Source organism: Rhipicephalus microplus, unplaced genomic scaffold, assembly GCF_043290135.1.
Source record: "Rhipicephalus microplus isolate Deutch F79 unplaced genomic scaffold, USDA_Rmic scaffold_719, whole genome shotgun sequence".
Classification (NCBI taxonomy): domain Eukaryota; kingdom Metazoa; phylum Arthropoda; class Arachnida; order Ixodida; family Ixodidae; genus Rhipicephalus; species Rhipicephalus microplus.
In genome coordinates this window covers 17501-30000 of record NW_027465275.1, presented here as the reverse complement: position 1 = coordinate 30000, position 12500 = coordinate 17501, and the positions used below count along the sequence as shown (strand labels likewise).

Here is a 12500-nt window from a genome sequence, read left to right as displayed (position 1 = left end):
CGAGAGGCATCGTCTCGTGTAGCGTCGCCCCCGCCCCAACTGGAGTGGCCCAGTTTTTTGAACGGGACGGGAACTGCGAAGCACTTAGACCGACGGCGGACTACGACGAGAACGCCTTAAGCTTCGCCAACGTTTCGCCAACTCGTGCGGGAGACTTTTTCCGCTTCGCGGCAAGTCGTCGCGCCGTGCTCTCCGCATCAACCGCGTACGCAGCGAACCGCAAACGTCGGGCGCAGCCTCCTCACCTCCCTGCGCTTTGCGCGCGAACGTTCCCTGTTCGCGCGGCAAAGCCTGGAGGAGGCACGGCCCCGCAGCGTGTTCGAGCGCCCGGTCTACGGGACACCCTGCTTACTTCGAGGGCAACAAGCGCAACGCAAGGCTGCGATCTCGCGCACTTTGCGCACGGCTGGAGAAGCTTTGCTGGCCGGCTTTCGCTCCTCGTGTTTACCGTGCGTTAAAGTTGCGCGTCCGTGGCTCTCGCAGCTCTTGCGCGCCCGGTCGCAGAGAGGAGTACGCAACCTCGACCGCACTTTCCCTGCAGGCTTCCTTCCGACTCGAAGTCCTGCGGCGGTCTCAACGAGGTGCCACATCCTCAATGCAGTCGGTCGCCCCCGTTTCGGTTGGGCTCTGGCACGACGGTCGCCACCGTCTCGCCCTTGAGTGGCCGCTGTTGGCGCTCGCTGTGAGGTGTTCAGCGTGCTGTCCGTGTTGCCGACGCGGTCAAAACGAGTCGACGGCTCACGTTCCCTTGTGCGCCGAAGGCTCTCTTGATATGTGATCCGACCCTCAGACAGACGAAGCCAAGGGAAGACCCAAGGCCGCAATGTGCGTTCAAAGAATCAGTGCTCAGTGTGTCCTGCAATTCACACCAAGTCTCGCAGCTGGCTGCGTTCTTCATCGACCCGAGAACCGAGTGATCCACCGCTTAGAGTCGTGAAAAAGTGTTTGTTCAATTCCGTACAGTCAAAACCAAACGTTTCTGGCACTCGGCCAAACAGTGGCCAAGAAGGGCGCTTTTCAGCGCACGCTTGGACTCCAAAACTCTGCCGCGCCTTTTTCGGCTGCCGCAAATCGAGCAAACGGTGTGTTTCGGACGGCGTTTCGCTTCCGCTACTTGCGAGTGCTTTCGTGGTCCACCCCTCTATAAATACTCGGGAGGCGTCGAAGCCGGTTCTCCAAGCCGGACCCGTAGGTATCGTTGTGTGCTCGCTCTCATTGGCCCGCCTAACCAGAAAATGCCTGCGGTACACCCATTTGGATAAGAGTGCACGCAGATGCGGGCCTCGACGGCTACACATTTCCTCGGGCGGCCGCCTCCCGGCCTCCGTGGAGCGCGGGATGCACGGTCCCATCGACAAGCCTCTCCCGTTTTTACCGTGGCGTCGCGGTTCACCACGGCGGGCGGGTCGGTCTCCTCCGCATAAAAAGGGGGACCCCCGCTTTTTGTTCCACGAAATCGCACAAGCTTTTTTCGCATCCACGGTTTGCCACCGCACACCAAAATGCCGATCCGGCTGCCTACTTTAGCCAACAGGTGGAGCCAGGCGCGCCGTACTTGCGCGGCACTTCCCACGTCCACCGAAGTCGGTGCCAAGGACCACTTTCGGCGCCGGAGCCGCGTACGAGCCTACTCGAGGCGGAAGAACGAAGCCAGCAAGGGCCTGGCCGCAAGTGCGTTCAATTGTCGGGACGTCCAAGTCCCTCGTTCTTCCGTGCTTCCTCTTTCGGCAAGTCGTTGCGGCACCTTCCCAAAGCGCGCAGACCCGCTAATCGCGACGAGCGCGACGTGGCCGTGCCGCCTTTCCCTCGGCAGCAAGCAAAACGCCTGGCAACGTCGACGCTCCCCTAACCGCGATCTCGCACCGTGTTTCGTGTGGCGAATTCAAAAGCCGGCCGGCGCTGCTGCAACCATTACGGTCGGTACGCATACGCCGCGGAGGGCGGGACGGTCATCGGAGCGTGCGGTTCCTCCATCGAGTACTGCGCACCTCGGCCGTCGCATCGCCGTGCCATGACCGGCCGCGCGTCAACGCGAACCGGTGCCAGCGAGATCCCTCGCCTGCAAGAACCGACCGGCAGCCTCCGTCACCCGAGGACGCGGAGGCGCTTGCCGCGGACGGCGGGACGGTATGCACTGGTGCACAGCGGACCCGTCACATCGCCAGTTCCTTGACCGACCGCCGACGCTTGTGCCGTTCCTCTCGTACTTGGCAGTCGCCGCGCGATTGTCGGGTCTCGTTCTTGCACGCTCGAACGGTCGGGAGGGCACTCGGCTGGCGTTTCGGGAACGCGCAGCCTCGCCTTCTACCGACGTAACCACGACTCGCCGTTCGCGCTCCGCCGCTCCTGTTTACAGTACTAGGCGGTCCCGCAGCGGTCGGGTCGCGCATTTCGAGCGCTTCGAGCCACGGTGCAGTGGCGGGTCGAAAGCCGACCTATGAGTGCGTTGCGCCGTTTGTACCCGCGTCCGCCACCTGGCCGACCGTCCAAGGTCGCGGTGTTGGCGTCCGCTGGGCGCAACAATTTGTCACGGGGTGCCGCTCCACATTCAGGCAGCCCCGTGGGGAAAAGCCGACCCCGCGTCCAAACGGGGTCAGCGGCAGAAAGTGTCGGGCGCAGACGCAGCTGAGGCGCTCACCCTTCACAATCCGTTAATGATCCTTCCGCAGGTTCACCTACGGAAACCTTGTTACGACTTTTACTTCCTCTAAATGATCAAGTTTGGTCATCTTTCCAACAGACCGGCGCAACCGAAAGGCCGCGCCGGACATCGGTCCGAAGACCTCACTAAATCATTCAATCGGTAGTAGCGACGGGCGGTGTGTACAAAGGGCAGGGACGTAATCAACGCGAGCTTATGACTCGCGCTTACTGGGAATTCCTCGTTCAAGGGGAACAATTGCAAGCCCCTATCCCAATCACGAAAGAAGTTCCACGGGTTACCCAGTCTTTTCAGACAGGGATAAAGACACGCTGCTTCCTTCAGTGTAGCGCGCGTGCGGCCCCGGACATCTAAGGGCATCACAGACCTGTTATTGCTCTGTTTCGTGCGGCTAGGAGCCGCTTGTCCCTCTAAGAAGGTTGTAAGGTGCTGGGAACCCCGCACCTATTTAATAGGCTAGAGTCTCGTTCGTTATCGGAATTAACCAGACAAATCGCTCCACCAACTAAGAACGGCCATGCACCACCATCCACCGAATCAAGAAAGAGCTCTCAATCTGTCAATCCTCCCAGTGTCCGGGCCGGGTAAGTTTTCCCGTGTTGAGTCAAATTAAGCCGCAGGCTCCACTCCTGGTGGTGCCCTTCCGTCAATTCCTTTAAGTTTCAGCTTTGCAACCATACTTCCCCCGGAACCCAAATACTTTGGTTTCCCGGAAGCTGCCCGCCGAGTCATTTGAGTAACTCAGGCGGATCGCTGGTTGGCATCGTTTATGGTCAGAACTAGGGCGGTATCTGATCGCCTTCGAACCTCTGACTTTCGTTCTTGATCAATGAAAACATTCTTGGCAAATGCTTTCGCAGTAGTTCGTCTTGCGACGGTCCAAGAATTTCACCTCTAGCGCCGCAATACGAATGCCCCCGTCCGTCCCTCTTAATCATTACCTCGTATTCCAAAAACCAACAGAACAGAAACGAGGTCTTGTTCTATTATTCCATGCAAGTTTATTCAGGCGACTCGCCTGCGTTGAGCACTCTAATTTTTTCAAAGTAAAAGCACCGGCCATCTCGAGGCACACAATGAAGTGCACCAAGAAAGAACCGGCATGATGTTCAGTCCGAGCCGTCGCATCGGGTAGATGCACTACTCGTCTGGAACTGAGATCCAACTACGAGCTTTTTAACCGCAGCAGCTTTAGTATACGCTATTGGAGCTGGAATTACCGCGGCTGCTGGCACCAGACTTGCCCTCCAATTGATCCTCGTTAAAGGATTTAGAGTGTACTCATTTCAATTACGGGGCCTCAAAAGAGTCCCGTATTGTTATTTTTCGTCACTACCTCCCCGTGCCGGGAGTGGGTAATTTGCGCGCCTGCTGCCTTCCTTGGATGTGGTAGCCGTTTCTCAGGCTCCCTCTCCGGAATCGAACCCTGATTCTCCGTTACCCGTAACAACCATGGTAAGCAAGTAACCTACCATCGAAAGTTGATAAGGCAGACACTTGAAAGAAACGTCGCCGGCTCGTGGCCATGCGATCAGCACAAAGTTATCCAGAGTCACCACACAATACGGGCCGAAACCCGATCGATCTTGGTCTAATAAAAGCACCCGTTACCCAAAGGGCTCCAGGCTCACTGCATGTATTAGCTCTAGAATTGCCACAGTTATCCAAGTAGGAAGAAACGATCTAAGGAACCATAACTGATTTAATGAGCCATTCGCGGTTTCGCCTTATTTCGGCATGTACTTAGACATGCATGGCTTAATCTTTGAGACAAGCATATGATTACTGGCAGGATCAACCAGGTAATCGTTCGACTGCGCGTCCGTCCTCGCCCTCGGCGGGCCGGACGCAGTCTGTGTGCGGCGGAGGCCACCTTCAGGCGCCCCAACACGCTTATTTTGCACTCCGAGATGACGGCGTTCGAGCTCGCTACGGCACAACCTTCCCGAAAGACGAGTGGGAGCCGTGCGGCAAGAAGCACGTTCATGCTCGCTCTTTTTCGTTGCATCGACTCGGTCGCGCCGTGCGGGTTGCCCAAGCCCGCTGCACTGTCGGTGGACCGGCCGGAACTAGCAACGGAGCCGAGACTGCAAAGCCGCCAGACGACGGGTCACGCCCGCGTCTTCGGCGCTTTCGCATCTGAATCGCCCGAGGACGACACGGAACACACCTCGATATCGTGGTAAAACGGCACCGTCCGACAACCAGCCCCTAACGCATCAAGCGGATGAGGCTGCAGACGACTGCCGTGGATTCCCCTGGAGCAGACCCGAGGACACGCTTGACGAGGCCGAAGCCCGCCGCATATCAGACACCCGGTCGCTTTCGCGTACGCCGCTCACGAGAACCCCCACATAATAGCAGCGATAAGTACCCAGACCTCCTTGGGCCCTAATACGAGCGTACTCGAGAAAATTTCACCGCGGGTGTGCCCCGAAACGTGTGGCATGTTGAGCGTGCCACAAGTCTACGTCGCTCTCAAACCCGCCGAGGTCGTAGAATTTGCGACCCTACTCACGAAATTCCCACCGAGGATACGGCCGCAAACGTACCGCACCTTGGGTAGGCCACGAGTTTGTGCAACACTACGCTGACGGCACAGCACCGAGGTCGTGCGCGCACGCACGGGAAAATTCCGCCGCGGTTTCTGCCGAAAACGTGAGGCACCACGACTCTCCGCAAGTTCGCGTCGACTGCGAAAGACCGAAGTCGTGAACGACGTGTCCGCTACTCGCCGCCGACACGCTGGACACCAAACGTACAACGACTCGACGGCGTCGTAGAGGCCCACGACGCGGTTTTCCTTAACGACGTCTCGGCGTGGCACCGACAGGTTAGAACGGCCGACCAACGTTCCCTGTCCGCCGTTCGGCTCAGTCGAAGGGCTCGGCGACTTCGGCAACGCTGCGAAGCCGCACGGTGACGCACGCCATGTCCCCATTTTTTTTTTTCTTTCTGCGTCTGCCGGGGTGCCCCTATAATAGCAGCGATAAGCACCCAGACCGCCGTGGGTCGCTCGCCCCGGCTGACGTGGTTTTTCGTACTCCTGCGGCGGTCGCCGTCAAGCACGTCCAAATACGCTACTTTCGTGGGCGCATTCACGCTCTTTCGCTTCGCCGGAGTGCCAGCACTCACTCTGCCAAAAACGGCGAACATCCGAGCGGCGGTTCCCACTTTTGCGTCGGCGTCGCAAACCCCGCCCCGGCAGACGAGGTTTGCCGTACTCGTGCGACGGTGGCCGGCGGGCACGTCGAAAGACGCCGATATCGTGCGCGAATTGGCGCACCTTGGCTTCACCGGAGTGCCGCCACTGACTCCTCCAAAAACGGCGAAGATCCGAGCGGCGCTTCCCACTTTCGCATCGGCGTCCCGAACTCCGCCCCGGCTGACGCGGTTTACCGTACTCGTGCGACGGTCGCCGGCGAGCACGTGGAAAGACGCCGATATCGTGCCCGAATCGGCTCCGTTCGGCTTCGCCGGAGTGCCAGCACTGGCTCGGCGAAAGACGACGAACATCCGAGCGACGGTTCTCACTATTGCGTACGCGTCGCAAACCCCGCCCCGGCAGACGCACTTTGCCGTACTCGTGCGACGGTCGCCGGCGAGCACGTAGAAAGACGCCGATATCGTGCCGGAATCGGCCCCGTTTGGCTTCGCCGGAGTGCCAGCACTCACTCGGCCACAAACGGCGAACATCCGAGCGGCGGTTCCCACTTAGCCGTCGGCGTCCCGAACTCCGCCCCGGCAGACGCGGTTGCCGAGCTCGTGCGACTAGCGACCGCGAAGCCGTCTCGCGACGCCGCTTTCGTGCGCGGCTCCCACTGCGACCTGGGTCACCCGAGGTCGACGAGCAAAAAAGAATGTCGAAAAAAATTTTTTTTTTTTTTGCGTCTGCCGGGGTGCCCCTATAATAGCAGCGATAAGCACCCAGACCGCCATGGGTCGCTCGCCCCGGCTGACGTGGTTTTTCGTTTTCCTGCGGTGGTCGTCGTCAAGCACGTCCAAACACGCCACTTTCGTGGGCGCATTCGCGCTCTTTCGCTTCGCCGGAGTGCCAGCACTCACTCTGCCAAAAACGGCGAACATCCGAGCGGCGGTTCCCACTTTTGCGTCGGCGTCGCAAACCCCGCCCCGGCAGACGAGGTTTGCCGTACTCGTGCGACGGTGGCCGGCGGGCACGTCGAAAGACGCCGATATCGTGCGCGAATTGGCGCACCTTGGCTTCACCGGAGTGCCGCCACTGACTCCTCCAAAAACGGCGAAGATCCGAGCGGCGCTTCCCACTTTCGCATCGGCGTCCCGAACTCCGCCCCGGCTGACGCGGTTTACCGTACTCGTGCGACGGTCGCCGGCGAGCACGTGGAAAGACGCCGATATCGTGCCCGAATCGGCTCCGTTCGGCTTCGCCGGATTGCCAGCACTGGCTCGGCGAAAGACGACGAACATCCGAGCGACGGTTCTCACTATTGCGTACGCGTCGCAAACCCCGCCCCGGCAGACGCACTTTGCCGTACTCGTGCGACGGTCGCCGGCGAGCACGTAGAAAGACGCCGATATCGTGCCGGAATCGGCCCCGTTTGGCTTCGCCGGAGTGCCAGCACTCACTCGGCCACAAACGGCGAACATCCGAGCGGCGGTTCCCACTTAGCCGTCGGCGTCCCGAACTCCGCCCCGGCAGACGCGGTTGCCGAGCTCGTGCGACTAGCGACCGCGAAGCCGTCTCGCGACGCCGCTTTCGTGCGCGGCTCCCACTGCGACCTGGGTCACCCGAGGTCGACGAGCAAAAAAGAATGTCGAAAAAAATTTTTTTTTTTTTTTTTGCGTCTGCCGGGGTGCCCCTATAATAGCAGCGATAAGCACCCAGACCGCCATGGGTCGCTCGCCCCGGCTGACGTGGTTTTTCGTTTTCCTGCGGTGGTCGTCGTCAAGCACGTCCAAACACGCCACTTTCGTGGGCGCATTCGCGCTCTTTCGCTTCGCCGGAGTGCCAGCACTCACTCTGCCAAAAACGGCGAACATCCTAGTGGCGGTTCCCACTTTTGCGTCGGCGTCGCCAACCCCGCCCCGGCATACGCGGTTTGCCGTACTCGTGCGGCGGTGGCCGGCGGGCACGTCGAAAGACACCGATATCGTGCGCGAGTCGATGCTTCTTGGTCTCGCAGGAGGGCCGCCACTCACTCCTGCAAAAACGGCGAAGATCCGAGCGGCGCTTCCCACTTTTTCGTCGGCGTCGCAAACCTCGCCCCGGCAGACGCGCTTTGCCGTACTCGTGCGACGGTCGCCGGCGAGCACGTCGAAATACGCCGATATCGTGCCCGAATCGGCCCCGTTTCGCTTCGCCGGAGTGCCAGCACTCGCTCGGCCAAAGACGACGAACATCCGAGCGACGGTTCCCACTATTGCGTACGCGTCGCGAACCCCGCCCCGGCAGACGCGGTTTGCCGTACTCGTGCGGCGGTGGCCGGCGGGCACGTCGAAAGACGCCGATATCGTGCACGAATTGGCGCTCCTTGGCTTCACCGGAGTGCCAGCACTCACTCGGCCAAAAACGGCGAACATCCGAGCAGCGGTACCCACTTAGCCGTCGGCATCCCGAACTCCGCGCCGGCTGACGCGGTTGCCGAGCTCGTGCGACTAGCGACCGCGAACGCGTCTCGCGACGCCGCTTTCGTGCGCGGCTCCCATTGCGACCTGGGTTACCCGAGCTCGACCAGCAAAAAAGAAGGTCGAAAATTTTTTTTTTTTTTTCTGCGTCTGCCGGGGTGCCCCTATAATAGCAGCGATAAGCACCCAGACCGCCGTGTGTCGCTCGCCCCGGCTGACGTGGTTTTTCGTACTCCTGCAGCGGTCGCCGTCACGCACGTCCAAATACGCCACTTTCGTGGGCGCATTCGCGCTCTTTCGCGTCGCCGGAGTGCCAGCACTCACTCTGCCAAAAACGGCCAACATCCGAGCGGCGGTTCCCACTTTTGCGTCGGCGTCGTAAACCCCGCCCCGGCAGACGCGGTTTGCCCTACTCGTGCGACGGTCGCCGGCGAGCGCGTCGAAAGACGCCGATATCGTGCGCTAATTGGCGCTCCCTGGCTTCTCCGGAGTGCCGCCACTCACTCCTCCAAAAACGGCGAAGATCCGAGCGGCGTTCTCCACTTTCGCATCGGCGTCCCGAACTCCGCCCGGGCTGACGCGGTTTACCGTACTCGTGCGACGGTCGCCGGCGGGCACGTCGAAAGACGCCGATATCGTGCCGTAATCGGCCCCGTTTGGCTTCGCCCGTGTGCCAGCACTCACTCGGCCAAAAACGGCGAACATCCGAGCAGCGTTTCCCACTTTCGCATCGGCGTCCCGAAGCCCGCCCCGGCAGACGCGGTTTGCCCTACTCGAGCGACGGTCGCCGGCGATCACGTCGAAAGGCGCCGAATTCGTGCACGAATCGATGCTTCTTGGTCTCGCAGGAGGGCCGCCACTCACTCCTGCAAAAACGGCGAAGATCCGAGTTGCGCTTCCCACTTTTTCGTCGGCGTCCCGAACTACGCCCCGGCTGACGCGGTTTACCGTACTCGTGCGACGGTCGCCGGCGGGCACTTCAAAATACGCCGATTTCGTGGGCGCATTCACGCTGTTTCGCTTCCCCGGAGTGCCAACACTCACTCTGCCGAAAGCGGCGATCATCCGAGCGGCGGTTCCCACTTTTGCGTCGGCTTCGCAAACGGCGCCCCGGCAGACGCGCTCGTGCGACGTACTCGTGCGACGGTCGCCGGCGAGCACGTCGAAAGACGCCGATATCGTGCTCGAATCGACCCCGTTTCGCTTCGCCGGAGTGCTGCCAGTCACGGCGCAGAAAACGGCGAACAAGTGTTTTTTTTTTTTTTTTTCCTAGAATTTGTGTTATAGAAGGCACATTTGATATCGGACGATAATTTTCAACTTTATCACGCGCACCGATTTTCGTGTAGAGGTTTGCAAGTTTATGGGAATTTCTCCACTTGGAATAATGCGATTTAGTAGTACTACGAGAACTTCATGGATGTACTCAAGGGTACGGGGCAAGTCAGTTACGTCAACACCTGCAGATTTTTTACACTTCAAACTGAAAATTGTTGGTTGTGAGTCCTCGTGTGATATTAAAGGCCGATTCGCTAACACATAGAACAAAGAAAGAAAGGAAGAAAAAACGCCCGCGCTCGCTCAAGAAACCTGGGTTCGCAACAAGTGGCAACAACAAGCAACCGAGCGAGTGCGCCAAAACCCGTGGCGGCCGAACAAACGCGAAGTCCCAACCGCGTCAGCCGGGGCGGCACGGGACAGGAAAAATCACTTCAGCCGGGGCGGCGGGGCACCGAATAAACCTCGTCACCTCGTCGCAGGATAAAAGAGGAAACAAAAAGTCTAAACAGCGTCTGCTGGAGCGAATGCGTAATAAAACAACAACAACAACAAAAAAAAAAAACACCCGCGCTCAAGAAGTCTGCAATCACCACAAAAGGCGACTGTGACCGAGCAGCGTCAGCCGGGGCCGTGCGGAAACGGAAAAACCGCGACTACCGGGGCGTCGAGGCACCGAAAAATCCACTTCAGCCGCGGCGAAAAAAAAAAACAAAAAGAAAGACGGAGGGGGGGGGGGGAACCACGTCTGCCGGGGCGAAGGAAAAAAAAAAAACGCGTCTGCCGGGGCGAGCCCGGGTGCGGCACCACCGGGAAAACTGTGGCAAACAGACATGGCGATCGAGTGAGTGGGCCGCCAGCCAGGCTCAGCCAAAAAGTGCAAAGTCCGAACTGCGTCAGCCGGGGCGGCAAAAACCACGTCAGCCGGGGCGGCGCAAAAAACCGCGTCTGCCGGGGCAGCACGAAACCGCGTCAGCCGGGGCGGCGCGAAAACTGCGTCAGCCGGGGCGAAAGAAAAAAAAAAAAAACGCGTCTGCCGGGGCGAGCCCGGGTGCGGCACCACCGGGAAAACTGTGGCAAACAGACATGGCGATCGAGTGAGTGGGCCGCCAGCCAGGCACAGCCGAAAAGTGCAAAGTCCGAACCGTGTCAGCCGGGGCGGCAAAAAACCGCGTCAGCCGGGGCGGCGCAAAAAACCGCGTCTGCCGGGGCGGCACGAAACCGCGTCTGCCGGGGCGGCGCGAAAACTGCGTCAGCCGGGGCGAGCCCGGGTGCGGCACCACCGGGAAAACTGTGGCAAACAGACATGGCGATCGAGTGAGTGGGCCGCCAGCCAGGCTCAGCCAAAAAGTGCCAAGTCCGAACTGCGTCAGCCGGGGCGGCAAAAAACCGCGTCAGCCGGGGCGGCGCAAAAAACCGCGTCTGCCGGGGCGGCGCGAAAACCGCGTCTGCCGGGGCGGCGCGAAAACTGCGTCAGCCGGGGCGAAAGAAAAAAAAAAACGCGTCTGCCGGGGCGAGCCCGGGTGCGGCACCACCGGGAAAACTGTGGCAAACAGACATGGCGATCGAGTGAGTGGGCCGCCAGCAAGGCTCAGCCAAAAAGTGCTAAGTCCGAACTGCGTCAGCTGGGGCGGCAAAAAACCGCGTCTGCCGGGGCGGCACGAAACCGCGTCAGCCGGGGCGGCGCGAAAACCGCGTCTGCCGGGGCGGCACGAAACCGCGTCAGCCGGGGCGGCGCGAAAACTGCGTCAGCCGGGGCGAGCCCGGGTGCGGCACCACCGGGAAAACTGTGGCAAACAGACATGGCGATCGAGTGAGTGGGCCGCCAGCCAGGCACAGCCGAAAAGTGCTAAGTCCGAACTGCGTCAGCCGGGGCGGCAAAAACCGCGTCAGCCGGGGCGGCGCGAAAACCGCGTCTGCCGGGGCGGCACGAAACCGCGTCAGCCGGGGCGGCGCGAAAACTGCGTCAGCCGGGGCGAGCCCGGGTGCGGCACCACCGGGAAAACTGTGGCTAACAGACATGGCGATCGAGTGAGTGGGCCACCAGCCAGGCTCAGCCAAAAAGTGCTAAGTCCGAACTGCGTCAGCCGGGGCGGCAAAAACCGCGTCAGCCGGGGCGGCGCAAAAAACCGCGTCTGCCGGGGCGGCACGAAACCGCGTCAGCCGGGGCGGCGCGAAAACTGCGTCAGCCGGGGCGAAAGAAAAAAAAAAACGCGTCTGCCGGGGCGAGCCCGGGTGCGGCACCACCGGGAAAACTGTGGCAAACAGACATGGCGATCGAGTGAGTGGGCCGCCAGCCAGGCACAGCCGAAAAGTGCCAAGTCCGAACTGCGTCAGCCGGGGCGGCAAAAAACCGCGTCAGCCGGGGCGGCGCAAAAAACCGCGTCTGCCGGGGCGGCACGAAACCGCGTCAGCCGGGGCGGCGCGAAAACTGCGTCAGCCGGGGCGAGCCCGGGTGCGGCACCACCGGGAAAACTGTGGCAAACAGACATGGCGATCGAGTGAGTGGGCCGCCAGCCAGGCTCAGCCAAAAAGTGCCAAGTCCGAACTGCGTCAGCCGGGGCGGCGCAAAAAACCGCGTCTGCCGGGGCGGCGCGAAAACCGCGTCTGCCGGGGCGGCGCGAAAACTGCGTCAGCCGGGGCGAAAGAAAAAAAAAACGCGTCTGCCGGGGCGGCAAAAAACCGCGTCTGCCGGGGCGGCACGAAACCGCGTCAGCCGGGGCGGCGCGAAAACCGCGTCTGCCGGGGCGGCACGAAACCGCGTCAGCCGGGGCGAGCCCGGGTGCGGCACCACCGGGAAAACTGTGGCAAACAGACATGGCGATCGAGTGAGTGGGCCGCCAGCCAGGCACAGCCGAAAAGTGCTAAGTCCGAACTGCGTCAGCCGGGGCGGCAAAAACCGCGTCAGCCGGGGCGGCGCAAAAACCGCGTCTGCCGGGGCGAATGCAAAAAAAAC

General features: G+C 60.9%; 2 non-coding genes across 2 annotated transcripts; both read right to left on the bottom strand.

The window, feature by feature from the left end:
• Window positions 1-780: 780 nt before the first annotated feature.
• Window positions 781-933, bottom strand: LOC142795542 (5.8S ribosomal RNA). Its single transcript, XR_012893104.1, has one exon. It is a non-coding gene; the product is annotated as a 5.8S ribosomal RNA (ribosomal RNA).
• Window positions 934-2652: 1719 nt separating this feature from the next.
• LOC142795544 (small subunit ribosomal RNA) lies at window positions 2653-4467 on the bottom strand. The gene has a single exon (XR_012893106.1). It is a non-coding gene; the product is annotated as a small subunit ribosomal RNA (ribosomal RNA).
• Between the last annotated feature and the right edge of the window lie 8033 nt (window positions 4468-12500).